The following is a 15,342-nucleotide window of genomic DNA, read 5'->3' on the forward strand; positions in this document are numbered from 1 at the left end:
GAAACTCGGCATTGACTCACATTAGCGCTCGTAGTGGTGCTTAAGGGGAACAATGCATTGACTCACATTAGCGCTCGTAGTGGTGCTTAAGTGAAACAATGCACTGACTGACATTAGCGCTCGTAGTGGTGCTTAAGTGAAACAATGCATTGACTCACATTAGCGCTCGTAGTGGTGCTTAAGTGAAACAGTGCACTGACTCACAATAGCGCTCGTAGTGGTGCTTAAGTGAAACAATGCATTGACTCACATTAACACTCGTAGTGGTGCTTAAGTGAAACAATGCATTGACTCACATTAGCACTCGTAGTGGTGCTTAAGTGAAACAATGCATTGACTCACATTAGCGCTCGTAGTGGTAGAAAAAAGACAAAGTGCTAATCTAATCGACCGGATAACGATGATTAAGAAAAGGATTGTAAATTTTAGGAATAAATAATGTATTCTCAGTCTTTATTACATTTTGAAAATGAAAACCCACAGTATGTTTCCAGTCATTCGACCGGGTCAGGAATGGAATGAATGAAGTCCCCATCTAGCGGCGAGGATAGGAATTGTGCCGGCTGCCGAAGCCTGTCTTACTCCTCTGGGGCAATGATTAACGAATGATAGATGAAATGAAATGATATTGAAGAGTGTTGCTGCAATTATTTATGACAGGGAAAGCCGGAGTACCCGGAGAAAAATCTGTCCTGCCTCCGCTTTGTCCAGCACAAATATCACATGGAGTGACCGGGATTTGAACCATGGAACCAGCGATGAGAGGGCGGCGCCCTGCTTTATTAGATTTGATTTACCTGAAGTTCGTAGCTCATATCCCTAGGATGTTTTCAAAACTGAGTTGCTTGCCTGAAGGACTAGAACCGTAGATTTTTTAAACATAAACACTGAATTCAAAATGACACTGTGTTCGCCATGCTCGCTACGACTTAAAGTTTCTAGGTTTTGGCACCATGGGTCCAGTCCCGAACATCAGAATGTTGGGCCAGCAGGTTAGGGGAGGTTGAGGTATACAAGTTCTAATCACTATTTGCGTGCGAAAATCTTCGTTTCAATTACAAATCTCTCCGCAAAGTTCGTGTGTAGTAAGGGCATATGACACTATCGAAAGCGATTCGTCCGTCGGATGGAGACGTTAAGCTTTAAGCAGATCCGATAGTGTTAATCTATAGGTGTAGGCTATGTGCTGCCACCGAGATTCACCATCACCCATCATCCAGACGCGCAGGTCACCCACGAGCGTCAAGTAGAAAAACCTGCTTCAGGCGACCTGAACATGTCCTCGGCACTGTACGCGCCCCATCGTAACTCCAAAAACACTTACGTGAAATGGGAGTCGGCAACTATTTGTAAGCCTCCTCCCCTTTCATTTCTCCTTTCTTTCTTTCAGACAGGTTATCTTGCGTAGTAATTACTTTATTTTGATTGCAATTCTGTTCAGAAAAGTTCAATAAATCACTGTATATTTACATTGCTTTAGCACACTTTCTCTCCCGAAGTGCATGCTGCTTGTGATCTCGATGTCCAAACCCTCTGTCAATAAATATAAGATATAATCTGCTCATCTGTGGTTATGCTCGTTAAGTCGTGAAGTCTATACGGCCTGACTCCGTGGTTAGCCGGTTCGAGTCCCGATGGTGGAAAAAATGTCACCATCAGAATGTTGGCCGGCAGGGTAGGAAAAGTGATGGTATACAATTTCTAATCACTAGATTGAGTGCCAAAAGCCTTGGATTTAGTTCCAAACCTTCCCGCATGTTGCCTCCGGAGAGGCCTGGTGTAGGTCATTTGAGTTGACGCCTTATAGGCGACCTGCGTGCCTGTGAGGATGGGGCTATATCTGTGATGAATTCCACTGCTGAATACGGCGCGCACACACACACCCGGCCCCCGAGCCATCGGAATTAACTGTTAAAATCCCCGACCCGTCCACGAATCGAACCCGAGACCTCGTGGATCAAGGCCAGCATGCTAACCGATTCATATAAAGTGAGGGCATATGACGCTGTTGATGGTGTTTCGTACGTCAAGTGGCCGGTGGAGACATGAAGCTTCGAGCAGACCCCTAGCCCTGCACCAGAACATGTCCTCAGACACTCCCGTCACTAAAATCCATACAATAATAAAGAAATGCAATCTTAATCACTACACAGACATAACATAGCTGTATTGAGCCCTAAATTGAACTGGGCGTGTCTCTGGGAACTCTGTGCTTCTAACTGTAAACATAATATTTCAGCGAAAGGAGAGTGTTGTAATTAAGTGGAATAATTTAATAAATGAGATGAAGGCTTGCTTTGTTTTGAATCTCTATGGAGAATGATATGGGTGGGGGAATGGAGCAGTGACCCCCTCCCTCTCTCTCTCTCTAGATGTGATGGCCTTGCTTGTGACTCTCGTCCGTCCCATGACATTCCACTTATGAATGGTTACGACTAAGCTTCGAATACGACTCTCATCCCATCCTATTATCACCGGCCTTCGACCCCGCTTTGTCCTTGAAACCACGCACGAGTACCCATATGAATGCGGATATAGATCTTAAAGACGGTTTATTTATGACTCTATCAATATTCATTCACAACATAATGCCTGCTCACTATCAGGTTCGTTCTTATATATTCTTTTTTTAACGATATGTCGTTCATTGCAGAGTTTCGTTGAAGTGACCTTTCAGAGAACACCTTCTGAAGTCATGAGAAGTAGGACTGTTTTGAAAGTGAGAAATAAACATTCAGCATATCATCATAATTATACTTTTAAGATGGTTCACAACTTCAGTGGCGTAGTCGGTATATCCTTGTGCTTATGTGTCCAAGACAATGAGTTCGATCCTGTCGCTGTGCTATTTGAGGGTGACTAAATGTGACAGTTCCGCGTCATTAACTTCCGGCACGTTACAGAAATCCTGCAGGACAAAATTTAGAGACCGAGATATCTCTTAACATTTATTGCAATTGTAGAAACGAAGTACAATTAATAATAATATTATTTGTTTTATGTCCCATTGACTATTTTCTGGTTTTCGGGGACTCCCAAATGCCGGAATTTTGTATCGAACGAGTTCTTTATGTTCCAGTAAATTTACCGACATTTTTTTTGTTTTATTAAACGTTATTTGTTCGGGGCGTCGAACCATGTTGTAGACAGGCTAACACCCATAACCTGAAGCAAAATGTTGATTGTTGATAGCAACCGGGTTTTTACGGTGTCCGGACATTTCGTACCACGGACATTCCGTACCACTTGATTTCTGAGGACATTTCGTACCACCCTGCGAACGGTTTTCCCGTAATCCACAAATATTTACGCCAGGACAATCCGTACTACTTGTTGTCAAATTTGAATTCTATTTCCACACAGGCGGTTGTAATTAGCCTATAGACACGCATTAGAAATCGGAAAGAAAAATAATTTACATATGCTGAAGAAAACTTCTATATTATTTTAATAATTTGCCTTTAAACTATACTTATGTTTACGTAAATATTATCGTAAGAAAGTAGATTTGTTGAAGTATAAATCCTAAAACAAAGCAATACAACAGAAATATACTTCGTGTTCGGGCGCAATGTGCCTGGCGAGCATAAGGATTGATAATATTAATATTATTGTGAATGTTTATAAACTACTGCATTATTTCATTATCAAGTAAGCAAAATGAAAGATTCGACGAACTGGCCGACATGGGCTTGAAGGTCACACGGAAACAGCAAACTACTGAACGGTGAAAGTAGCTAGGTCCCCGCGAATGGCGAATACGAGATAATTAACACGTGTACTGTACCATTACGTTACATTAGCAGCCGTCAATGGAAGGAATACAGTGGACAAAGATGGCGGACAATAACTTCAGGTGCAAGTACACAGAGTAGTGATCGAATAAATCGATATCGCCCGGCCGCAAGGGAAAAGAATTTCAAGAGTTAAATAATGACGGACGGAAAAAATTTGAAAGAGAACGATTCTTGACTACTTTGTGACTGATGAAAGATACAAGTTTAAGGGAAGCTGCACGGCTTACAATAAGATTATTAAAAGATCAACTCAACGTCACATACGGAAATATTGATATATTAACGGAATAGAAGACTCTATCTGCAAGAATACAATACGGAAAAGGAGTATATTTGAAAGAAATATTCGTCACTGTGAGATCTGAAGTCAGAATCGGGGAAAGAAAGCTTCAGCTGAATTACACGTTGCCGAAAGTAGTACCATAACGGCAAAATTTATTGTTTCCAGGAGGGAGGCAATAGCTGTTTAAGCAAAAGAAAGAACAAGGAATAGGCCAAATTAGAGAACATTATAAATTTAAAGAAAAGAATATTTTCGTCTAACACGAGTTTCCAACAACAAGTATTGGGAATTGAATTGCCTATTTTTCACCAGCATACTATATATACTCTACCATGTATTTTTTTTCTTTTATGATTGCATGATGACTGGTGACATGGACTCAGCTTAAACAGAGGAGATGTTTTGCTCAAGACTGATTAGCTCAAGCCAAGATCCAAGATGAAGCCGCAGATGACGTAGTCTTCGGATCGCAGCGATTGCCTGTTCCATGATGCCGTAGTCCAGCTGAGAGCCAGCAGAAATCCAGTTACGAGATAAGTATTACGAGTTGCATCGTAATGAATTTCAAATCAATTAATGAAAAATATTTATAGGTGTACAGGAGTGCTAGATATACGAGATCAAGTGCCAATGAGAAGATATATGAATATAAATGCGATTTATTAGCCGATGAAAAGTGCTATTTTGTGCTATATAACTGCAGTGCTAATGTGATAATGTTAAGGTTATTGGAAACTAGATCTGACTGTGTATTTATGCATGTTTTGTGCCAACTAATACGTATAGACCGTGAAGCGTTTAACCAGTTGTGGATGTATAAATATAAGCGAGATATAAGACGTAACCTAGAAATTCGGGTCAATATGCATACCAACCATGGCCAGTATGATAATAATATGGTAAAGAAGTGTTTGATATTACGAAGTTGCAGTGTATAAAGTATAGTCAGGTTATTGAATACTGCGTCCGTAACACAGGGGTTATTTTAGTGGAATTGAGTGATGATATATTTTAAATATGAAGATATATATATTTACAGAGGAAATGAAATGTTAATGTGGCATGTTATATGTAGAATGAGGAAACATGCTTCTGTTCGTTATTGAAGAATGGGATAGATAATTAGAATGCGGTTTCCTGTGTTACGTAATATATTTAGATTTGGGTTAGCACTGCAAGTAATGAATATAGGCCATGTTGAGTTGAATGCATGTTTCGATCCATGCTGTTTTTGTTTCGTTGTAACTTTCGGAAGAGGATATGGTGAGGTTACGTGTTTGTTACGTATTATGATATATATATCTTTAGGAGTATAATGAAATCTCGCACATTTACGTATTTGAAGGTCAGCATGTTAGCGCTTACACGAAGTACGGTCTGCTTTATCGAAACTATGGCACAGCGAAGAAATATTTGGGAGTATGTAAATATTTTAGCACATGACTTGCACTGTATGGCACGATTTTCGCAGATTAGAATGACGTACCGTCAAATCTATAGCACTCCGTACTAGATTTAGTTGGTTTATGTTGTACAGATGGTGATGTACTGAATTAATCTATTCATTTGGGTTATGATAGGAATTTTTGGTAACTATATGGGTGTTTTGAACCCATAATTAAAAATGCTAATGCTTATCTCGTAACGTGGAAAGTCACTAACAAGAAGCCAAACGTATATTTAAATTGTTGGTCAAATAGACCGAAAACCAAAATAAAACTTAACTTATGCCCCAAAGAAAATTCCAAACAACATTAAATGAAAGATATTCCACTCCTCCTTGATTTAATAAAGGTCTGATCCCTATTTGTCCCCTCATACGAATTTAATCATGGAAGATATGGTATAATTTGGTTATTATCAATTATGTAAGCAAATGTATTGAAGATTTGAACGTTTTTCAAATATGTTTATTCCGGAATCCAAGCACTTTGAGGATGATACTTAAAATATTACGATTTTCCTTTCCTTATTGCCAATGAATATATATGATTCATTGTAATTATACATTAGCATGCTAATAAATTGTATATAGATTTGATTTTGCTTTTATAATCCTTAAGTAGGTAGTAGTAGGATAGCATACGGAATTATTGAGCTAGCTTACGCTTAATATTAGGTGAGGATCTGATAACTTCTTTTAATATAAGGATATATTATAAATATTTCAACGGATGGCGACTCTTCAACGGAATCCGCGATTTATTTAATGCATTTAGGAACAACGAAGTGAGTTTTACCCTGAGAAATGATTATATGCCATATGTTAGAACTCATGCTCGAGAATACAATTCCAGTTTGGAATCTTTGTGTGACTTGCGACCCGATACTTAGAATTAAGAGACCGGAGTAATATTTACATATGTGTATGCACAGGTAATATTTCAAAAACGTAAGACAGATATGCTGGTAAAGGTCGCAACTCAAAAGTAAGGCATAGTACCAATCAGATAAGTTGAGCCCGACGGAATGTTAATATCAGTAGTGGTCATACGGTGTGGAGGCTTCTGCGCCAGTAATGGACAATGGATATACAAATGAATACATTAATTAGGATATCGTTTTTACTTCTCAATACTTCCCACTCTTTCAAGTGGTACGGAATGTCCTCTCCTAAATATTTTAAAATCATTAGCTGACACTTCGCAGGTAATCAGCCGATCAAGTGGTACGAAATGTCCGGTGGTACGAAAGGTACGAAATGTCCTAGAACCGGTTTTTACTGTTCCATAATTTTCTGCCTTTTTTTCATCACAACTTCCAGGGTTTCTTTAACAAATTCCAGGTTCACTGGCCCACAGTACTTAGTTGAGAAAGGACGAGGGTCCTACCAAACTATGATTATATTCACTGAATCATCATCAGCATCAACTTCTGATTAGACAAACATCTGAAGAGAAACCAAGTGCGTCATAAGTACATCCGTGTTCTGCAAATCACCTTGTTCGGGTAGTTGGTTTTATGCTGACTGGTTGCCGCTGCCATCATAGCTCCACTTCGAAATCAGAACCAACTTATTCCGATCGTCTTCACACAATGACTCTAGAATTTCCACACAGTCGTGCAGAAGTCTTCTGTAAGTATGGTTCAGTAGAAATTTTAACTGTATTTTACATATGTTGTCCGTAATTTTGATGGATTCGCGTAGAGGGTAGCAATCTGCTTTCACCAGTTGAACTTTCTTGTTCGAAAGATTTGTGTCAACCATCAAGGACAACGCTTCTTCCGGTGTGTAAGGAATGATGGGTTTTAATTTAGATGTTTGGCACGCGTTGTTCACTGCTGAATGTTTTCCCGTGCAGAACGCAATCTCATTTACGAAGCATACGTCACTCAGCTGGTAAGTAGCTTCGCCGCAGATCTTTGGTTGTACGTTTTTTCATTCGTTTGCTACTCTCCTCGAATGCGTTTGGTGGACGGTCTAAAAGAGGTGGTTCTGTTTGCAAGTCCACAAAAATGAAAAAACGAAACTGGACACCAGTAATCACAACAAAACTGCCAAGTGTTTCATCGTTTTGTCGTCTTAATCAGTAGTTCTGCACCTCGGGTATCGTCATCATTTTTAGTGTTGTCGTTGTTGGAATTGAAGTTCAGTCGATAACACGGAACCGCAAGAATCGGTTCCTATGATTCCGAATCCGCATTCTATGTCACATCCGAGTAAGGTGTCGTGCCGGATGCGACCGTGCCGCGTGCAAGTGGTGCCACTAGCGACCGCATAATCTGTTACGGTGCCGGATACCACCCGTGTTGACAAGCCAGTTTTCATTTAATAAGCGTCTGCGTCCGTAGCGTAACGATAAGTGTTATTAGCTGCCATCCTCGGGGAGCCGGGTTCGATTCTCGGTACTGCTAAAAATGTTGCTGCTTTTTTGCTAATGGCTTTACGTTGCACCGACACTGATAGGTCTTATGGCGACGATGGGATGGGAAAGATCTGGGAGTTGGAAGGAAGCGGCCGTGGCCTTAATTAAGGTATAGCCCCAGCATTTTCCTGGTGTGAAAATGGGAAACCACGGAAAACCATCTTCAGGGCTGCCGACAGTGGGATTCGAACCCACTATCTCCCGGATGCATGCTAGAAATTTGAGAATCGCAGGAGGGCAGGAATGTGGTTGAGATGCTACATGCACCTCACCTGAAAAGAGCTACACCGCCTCGGGATGAGGTTTAGTTATTCAATAAGCTAGGTCATCATCCAAGATAAGTTGAGCTAAATCAGAACCATAAACCAATAATTTATAGCACTGCTTACCGGGTAGGGAATGAAATTGTTCTTTGTTTTGTTGAAATGGCGAACTACTATAACATTAAATCGTGCACAAATTTTCATTTTGAAATTAATGACATTAGTAGACGAATAAGTTTGATAGTTTTTTTTTCTAATAGGAAGATCACAGTATGTAGATTAAGTTGGAATTTACCCCTTGTAGGGGACAGACGAAGAATACATCCACCGTATTCTCTGCCTGCCGCAAGAGGTGACTAAACGGGGCGATCAAGGGATGATGACATTAGAACCATGTGACAACTTGTGATTAGTTTAACTTCGTGCTGAACATCATGCGTGGACGTACTTGCGACTAGGACCACCATGCGAGTGTACATTACATAGGAGCAGTAGTGTCATTAAGCGAGGAACACTAGGGGTCTGGACGTTGTTTGTGATATGTGTCATCGTTTGCATTCCACTGGTCGGTTCCGTTGTGTTCAGAATGGGTCTGCGTTAACGCCATGGGTTTACGTTGTCTGTGATTAGTACCACTACGTAAGAAAAACCACGGGTTTGGCTGTCGCCCGTAATTAGTACCACTATGTGAGGAAAACCATGGGCCTGCTTTGCCTGAGAGTAGTACCATTATGTGAGGAATACAATGGGCTTGTGTTGCCTGTGGGTGTTACCATAACGTGTAATTTACCGTGTGTTTACATTGCCTATGACTAATACCGCTATGTGAACAACACTATGAGTATACGTGGCCTGTGATTAGTTGTACTATGTGAGGAACACCACGGGAATAGTGACGCCCGTAATTAGTCGCATTATGTGAGGAAAACCATGGGTCTGCGTTGCATGTGAGTAGTACCTTAATGTTTGAAACACCATGGATTTTTGTTACCTGTGAGCGGTGCCATTGTGTGTAACATACTATGGGTCTATATTATCTGTGATTAGTACATTTTTTGCTAGTTGCTTTACGTCGCACCGACACAGATGGGTCTTATGGCGACGATGGGACAGGGAAGGAAGCGGCCGTGGCCTTAATTAAGTAAGGTACAGCCCCAGCATTTGCCTGGTGTGAAAATGGGAAACCACGGAAAACCATTTTCAGGGCTGTGATTAGTACCACTGTAGGACGAAAACCTTGGTTCTGCGTTACCAATGTGAGGCCGTGACCTGAACAACAAGCATCAGCTCTGAAAATAAGAAATTATGAATTGACTGTTTTGGAATCATGGTAATTTCTCAGCATAATTCGTTTTAGGCTCTAGTCAGTGGATACATTTTGAGGTTTTAATTATCGTGTCATTCCGTTGCACCTCGTTGCATTAGGGGCCGATGACCTAGCCGCTAGGGCCCTTTATACAACAAACATCATCATCATCATCATCATCATCAAAGTTAGAATTTGAGAAGACATACTGGGGCAAATATTCGTTTGCAGGTAGAGGAGTTAGGGATTGGAATAATTTACCTAGAAAGATGCTGAGTAAATTTACAAATTCTCTGAAATGATTTAAAATAGACTTAGTAAACAATTGATAGGGAATCTGCCACTTGGGCGACTGCCCTAAATGCAGATCAGTGGTGATTGATTGATTGATTGATTGATTGATTGATTGATTGATTGATTGATTGATTGATTGATTGATTGATTGATTGATTGATTGATTGATTGATTGATTGATTGATTGCGGCACGGTGCTTAATCCACTCGGTCACACACGGCACGATTTTGTCGTGGTGGCAACCGGCACGGTCGCTTCCGGGACGTAACCGCAAGTAATCCCGTTCGGCGATGATGTCGCTAGGTCACTAGTGTGCGCTGTGCGCACTCAGTCGCCTTAATACAGTGAGTATCAAAAGTCAACGGCAAAACTTTGAGAACGGATTCCTCACAGTGATTTTATTTATTCTGTATATTGTAGTACTTGTGCCATTTCTTATAAGCTGCTTAACGTCGCGCCGACGCAGATAGGTTTTATGGCGACGATTGGACAGGAAAGGGCTAGGAGAGGGAAGGAAGCGGCCGGGGCCTTAATTACGGTTCATCCCCAGCATTTGTCTGTATTAAAATGGGGAACTACGGAAATTATAATCAGGGCTGCCTACAGTGGGATTCGAACCCACTATCTCCCAAATACTGGATGCACTTTAGCGACTGCAGCTATTGAGTTCAGTTGTACTTTTACCAATATGTAAGTAGAATTATCACAATAAGCACTGTTACTGTACTGAGCATTGTCTTATTCAGTATTATTCCAGTACCTGTCAGGTGCTTCTTGGACGTCCCTGGTTAGACATGCAGCTCTCCTTCCCCAACCAGTAATTATTCATTGATCACCCTTTCGTAGTATCTGTACTACTTTGTTAATTAACCATACTATCCGTCGCATTTTGATTATTCTTTGGTAAATATTCAGTTTTCAAACATATCGATTTTATTCATAGAAGCTGCTTCTTCACTATTCACTACCGTAGTATCGATTAGGTGATGTTGGTTGATTATTGTTGTACGTGTAATTGCGGAAGAGATGATCCTCCCATCACCGTCATTTGTATCGATTACATGAAGTATTTAGCAAATCGAACTCTGAGCATGTCCGCGTCTGTGGTGTAGTGGTTAGTGTGATTAGCTGCCACGCCCGGAGGCCCGGGTTCGATTCCCGGCTCTGCCACGAAATTTGAAAAGTGGTACGAGGTCTGGAACGGGGTCCGCTCAGCCTTGGGAGGTCAACTGAGTAGAGGTGGGTTCGATTCCCACCTCAGCCATCCTGGAAGTGGTTTTCCGTGGTTTCCCACTTCTCCTCCAGGAAAATCCCGGGATGGTACCTAACTTAAGGCCACGGCCGCTTCCGTCCCTTTTCCTTGTCTATCCCTTTCAATCTTCCCATCCCCCCGCAAGGCCCCTGTTCAGCATAGCAGGTGAGGCCGCATGGGCGAGGTACTGGTCATTCTCCCCAATTGTATCCCCGACCCAGAGTCTGAAGCTCCAGGACACTGCCCTTGAGGCAGTAGAGGTGGGATCCCTCGATGAGTCCGAGGGAAAAACCGACGCTGGAGGGTAAACATATGGAGGAGAATAAGAAGGACTCTGAACATTAGAGGACTTTTCATTCCTCCCCCGAAAAGAGAGGGGGGCCTCTTAGACGGTGGCACCGTCTCTCAGGCCAGGAGATTTGTGGTGGTGATGAAGGTGTGTGGAGAAGGTGATCCTGTTGGTGGCCGAAGCCTACACTAGGACTGTCCCAGCATACGCCTTAGTACAGGAGAATGGATAAACAGCGGACAGACGACGCTGAGGACTAGTCCCTTTCCGTCTCCCGAATGCAGAGGTGTAGAGCCCGGTAGAGCCGTGGCTACCCGTCCTCTGCTCGGTTGGTCGGTCGGAGTGCAGAGCTGTCGGACCACTTATAGGCGAAGCCTATTTTGCAACCGCTGATCTGAATTTCTAAAAATGTACTGCCGATCATCTCTATATGTAACTTCCATGTCCAATGGTCAATGTTTGAAGAACGAGCCTAGCAAATGAGAAAGACATTAGCTAGCACTGTAGTGACTGTGATAGCAACGTTGAAATAAAGGTTGTGTAAGCTTGCTTCAGAAGTCATTATTCTTCCTTATCGGAATGGCCCAAAGACCTACTTTATCGATGTTTGGAGAACTGAGTCACGTCGTCATTCATTTGTTTTTGATTCCTTTCGAATGAAACGGTCGAATATGACAGGCTGTCTAGAAAATACAGCCTGGACGATAACAGGCTGGTTAGGTTGGTGTTGTGCATGTCCTCTGGACTTGATAGACGCAGCAGAATCACGCCAGATTGTTTCGCTTTCTCACTTATTCTTATTAACGAGATTTGGGACATCAAACCATTGTAAGCTTTTGTTCGATAGCCCTTGTCGATGTTGAGCTTGTGTCCTGCGGTCGCGACCTGTATGTTACAGCAGGCCCGTCAGCCTTTGAATACAGTACCGGTTAAAAGTTTAGGACCACATTGAAAAATCATGAAGTTCCATCTAGAACCTACAATTTTGCTACTAGACCTCTGTATTTTTTTCCTGAGCTCCTGCATCTAATATGATATACGTCGCCTGATTTCAGTGATTTACGCCAAGTATTGTATAAGTTATACAATTTAAAATGTTATAAGGTTACATCAGAATGTCAACATTTTTGGAAATATTATGTACTGTATTCTCTGATTGGTTTCAAATATCACCACCACGATTCTTGTAGAGACTTAGCAATAGTTGGGGGTTATTTTAGTATAAATATGACCGGGCGAGTTGGCCGTGCGCGTAGAGGCGCGCGGCTGTGAGCTTGCATCCGGGAGATAGTAGGTTCGAATCCCACTATCGGCAGCCCTGAAGATGGTTTTCCGTGGTTTTCCATTTTCACACCAGGTAAATTCTGGGGCTGTACCTTAATTAAGGCCACGGCCGCTTCCTTCCAACTCCTAGGCCTTTCCTATCCCATCGTCGCCATAAGACCTATCTGTGTCGGTGCGACGTAAAGCCCCTAGCAAAAAAAAGAGTTTAAATATGAAAATTCCGAAAAAATGCGGCACCCATTTTTGTGGGTTTTTTTTCAAACCAGTGCTAAAATAGTCAATTTCTCCTTGTTCTTGTCATAGGTCTCGGTGTGAACTATCGACATCAGAAACGTATTCTTGGATGCCATCCACAGAGTGCAAATGAAACTATCAAGGCAGATAAGTTTGACGCCGATAGCTCACACTGAGACCTTGGGCCTTACATGAAAAAGACAAAGAAAATCAACAATTTTGGCCCTGGTTCAAAAAATAAAACACGAAAAAAACCGGTGCCGCATATTTTCGGATTTTTTATATTTATACTAAAATGGCCCCCACGTATTCCTAAGTCTACAGAAAAATCTTGTTGGTGATACTTGCAACCAATTAGAGTATTCAGTACATTATATTACCAAAATTTTTGACTTTTTGTTGTGACCTTCCAAGAGTTAAAAAATTCATTACTTCTACAGTACTTGTACTAACTCAATGAAATCAGGCGACATATATCCTATTAGATGTGAGATACCAGAAAGAAAATTACAGAGGTCTAGTGGCACAATTTTAGGTTCTAGATGACATTTCGTGATTTCTTTATGTGGTCCTAAACATTTGACCGGTACTGTATGTCTTGAGAAGTAGAAGAGAAAGACTTCCACTATGCACTAACTTGTAAATGAGAAAGGTGTTTAGCTATGCAAAGTCGCCTTCCTCACAGGAATAAACCAGGTACTCATGTCTGTATTACGCTGACCAGAAGGATTTTCTGTGTAAAACACTGAACCAGTCACCAGACTCTTAGGCCTCTGCAGAAGTGGAAGCCCTGATTTTGAATTTCTAGACTTCGTAACGAAAAATGAAATCCACGTTATTATTGCCTGGCCACTTACTAGGCAAAAATTGACAAACAACCTGGATTGCTTAATACGCCAACCTTATACAGACATAAAAAGTTAGAATTCTGCCGTTAATCATTCTCAGGATGGATTTACTTTCGTGTCAGTCTGAGTCCCAATTAATCCCACATCCCTACATGCCCAAGATCGGACAACAAAGCGCTGGATTGTCAGACTCGATATTACACCAAATACCACCGGGCGAGTTGGCCGTGCGCGTAGAGGCGCGCGGCTGTGAGCTTGCATCCGGGAGATAGTAGGTTCGAATCCCACTATCGGCAGCCCTGAAGATGGTTTTCCGCGGTTTCCCATTTTCACACCAGGCAAATGCTGGGGTTGTACCTTAATTAAGGCCACGGCCGCTTCCTTCCAACTCCTAGGCCTTTCCTATCCAATCGTCGCCATAAGATCTATCTGTGTCGGTGCGACGTAAAGCCCCTAGCAAAAAAAAAAAAAAAAAAAAAAAAACCACCAAATACCAAGGTAAAGTAAAAGTGTCCTCAACCTGAGGTGGTGCAGCTCTTTTCAGGCATACCCCCAATGGAGGTGAGCTGCATGTACAATATTAACCACATACCAGTCCTCGTGCCATTCTTAAACTTATCGCAGTACTCGGAGTTCTTCTGTTCCCAATATTGTGGGTTTGATCCTGGTTGATCGATGTAATTTGAGGTTAGTTTAAATGTGACGACTCCGTAACGTTAGTTCCTTCTTCTTCTTAATCGGTTTACCCTTCAGGGTTGGTTTTTCCCTCGGACTCAGCAAGGGCTCCCACCTCTACCGCCCCAAGGGCAGTGTTCTGGAGCATAAGACATTGGGTCGGAGAATGACCAGTACCTCGCCCAGGCGGCCTCACCTGCTATACTGAACAGTGGCCTTGTTGGGAGATGGGAAGATTGGAAGGGATAGACAAGGAAGAGGGAAGGAAGCAGCCGTGGCCTTAAGTTAGGTACTCGTGCCATCCCGGCATTTACCTGGAGGAGAAGTGGGAAACCACGGAAAACCACTTCCAGGATGGCTGAGGTGGGAATCGAACCCACATCTACTCAGTTGACCTCCCGAGTCTGAGTGGACCCCGTTCCAGCCCTCGTACCACTTTTAAAATTTCGTGGCAGAGCCGGGAATCGAACCCGGGGCTCCGGGGATGGCAGCTGATCACACTAACCACTACACCACAGAGACGGGCCATGTCATATTTACAAAAGCAAAATAATCTTGGTGTAGAAACTACTAGTATAATCGACAATAGCTTTATTAGTGGTTTAACGTCACACCAAATGAGACAGGTGATTTGGCGACGATAGGATGGGCATTAATTAAAGTAACAACCTCAGCGTGAAAATGACAAACCATAGATAACCAAATTTTTGCTTTATTCATTCTAGCCTGTATATCTAATGTCGCTCATCACCTCCCATCCCACCGTACTATCAGGATATCCTGGTATTTTGGTAGCATTTCTTATTAATCCTAGAAATATATCTACTACAGCATTATGTTAGCGACTCACTTTATCATAACAATTCATTTGATTTCGATCATAGAAATTCACTAAACTTACCAATGTCAGGCAGGAGGTATGGGCCGCAACTCAGTTGACCATCAGATCA

The sequence above is a fragment of the Anabrus simplex genome, chromosome 5 (genome assembly GCF_040414725.1).
Source record: "Anabrus simplex isolate iqAnaSimp1 chromosome 5, ASM4041472v1, whole genome shotgun sequence".
NCBI classification, from domain to species: Eukaryota; Metazoa; Arthropoda; class Insecta; order Orthoptera; family Tettigoniidae; genus Anabrus; species Anabrus simplex.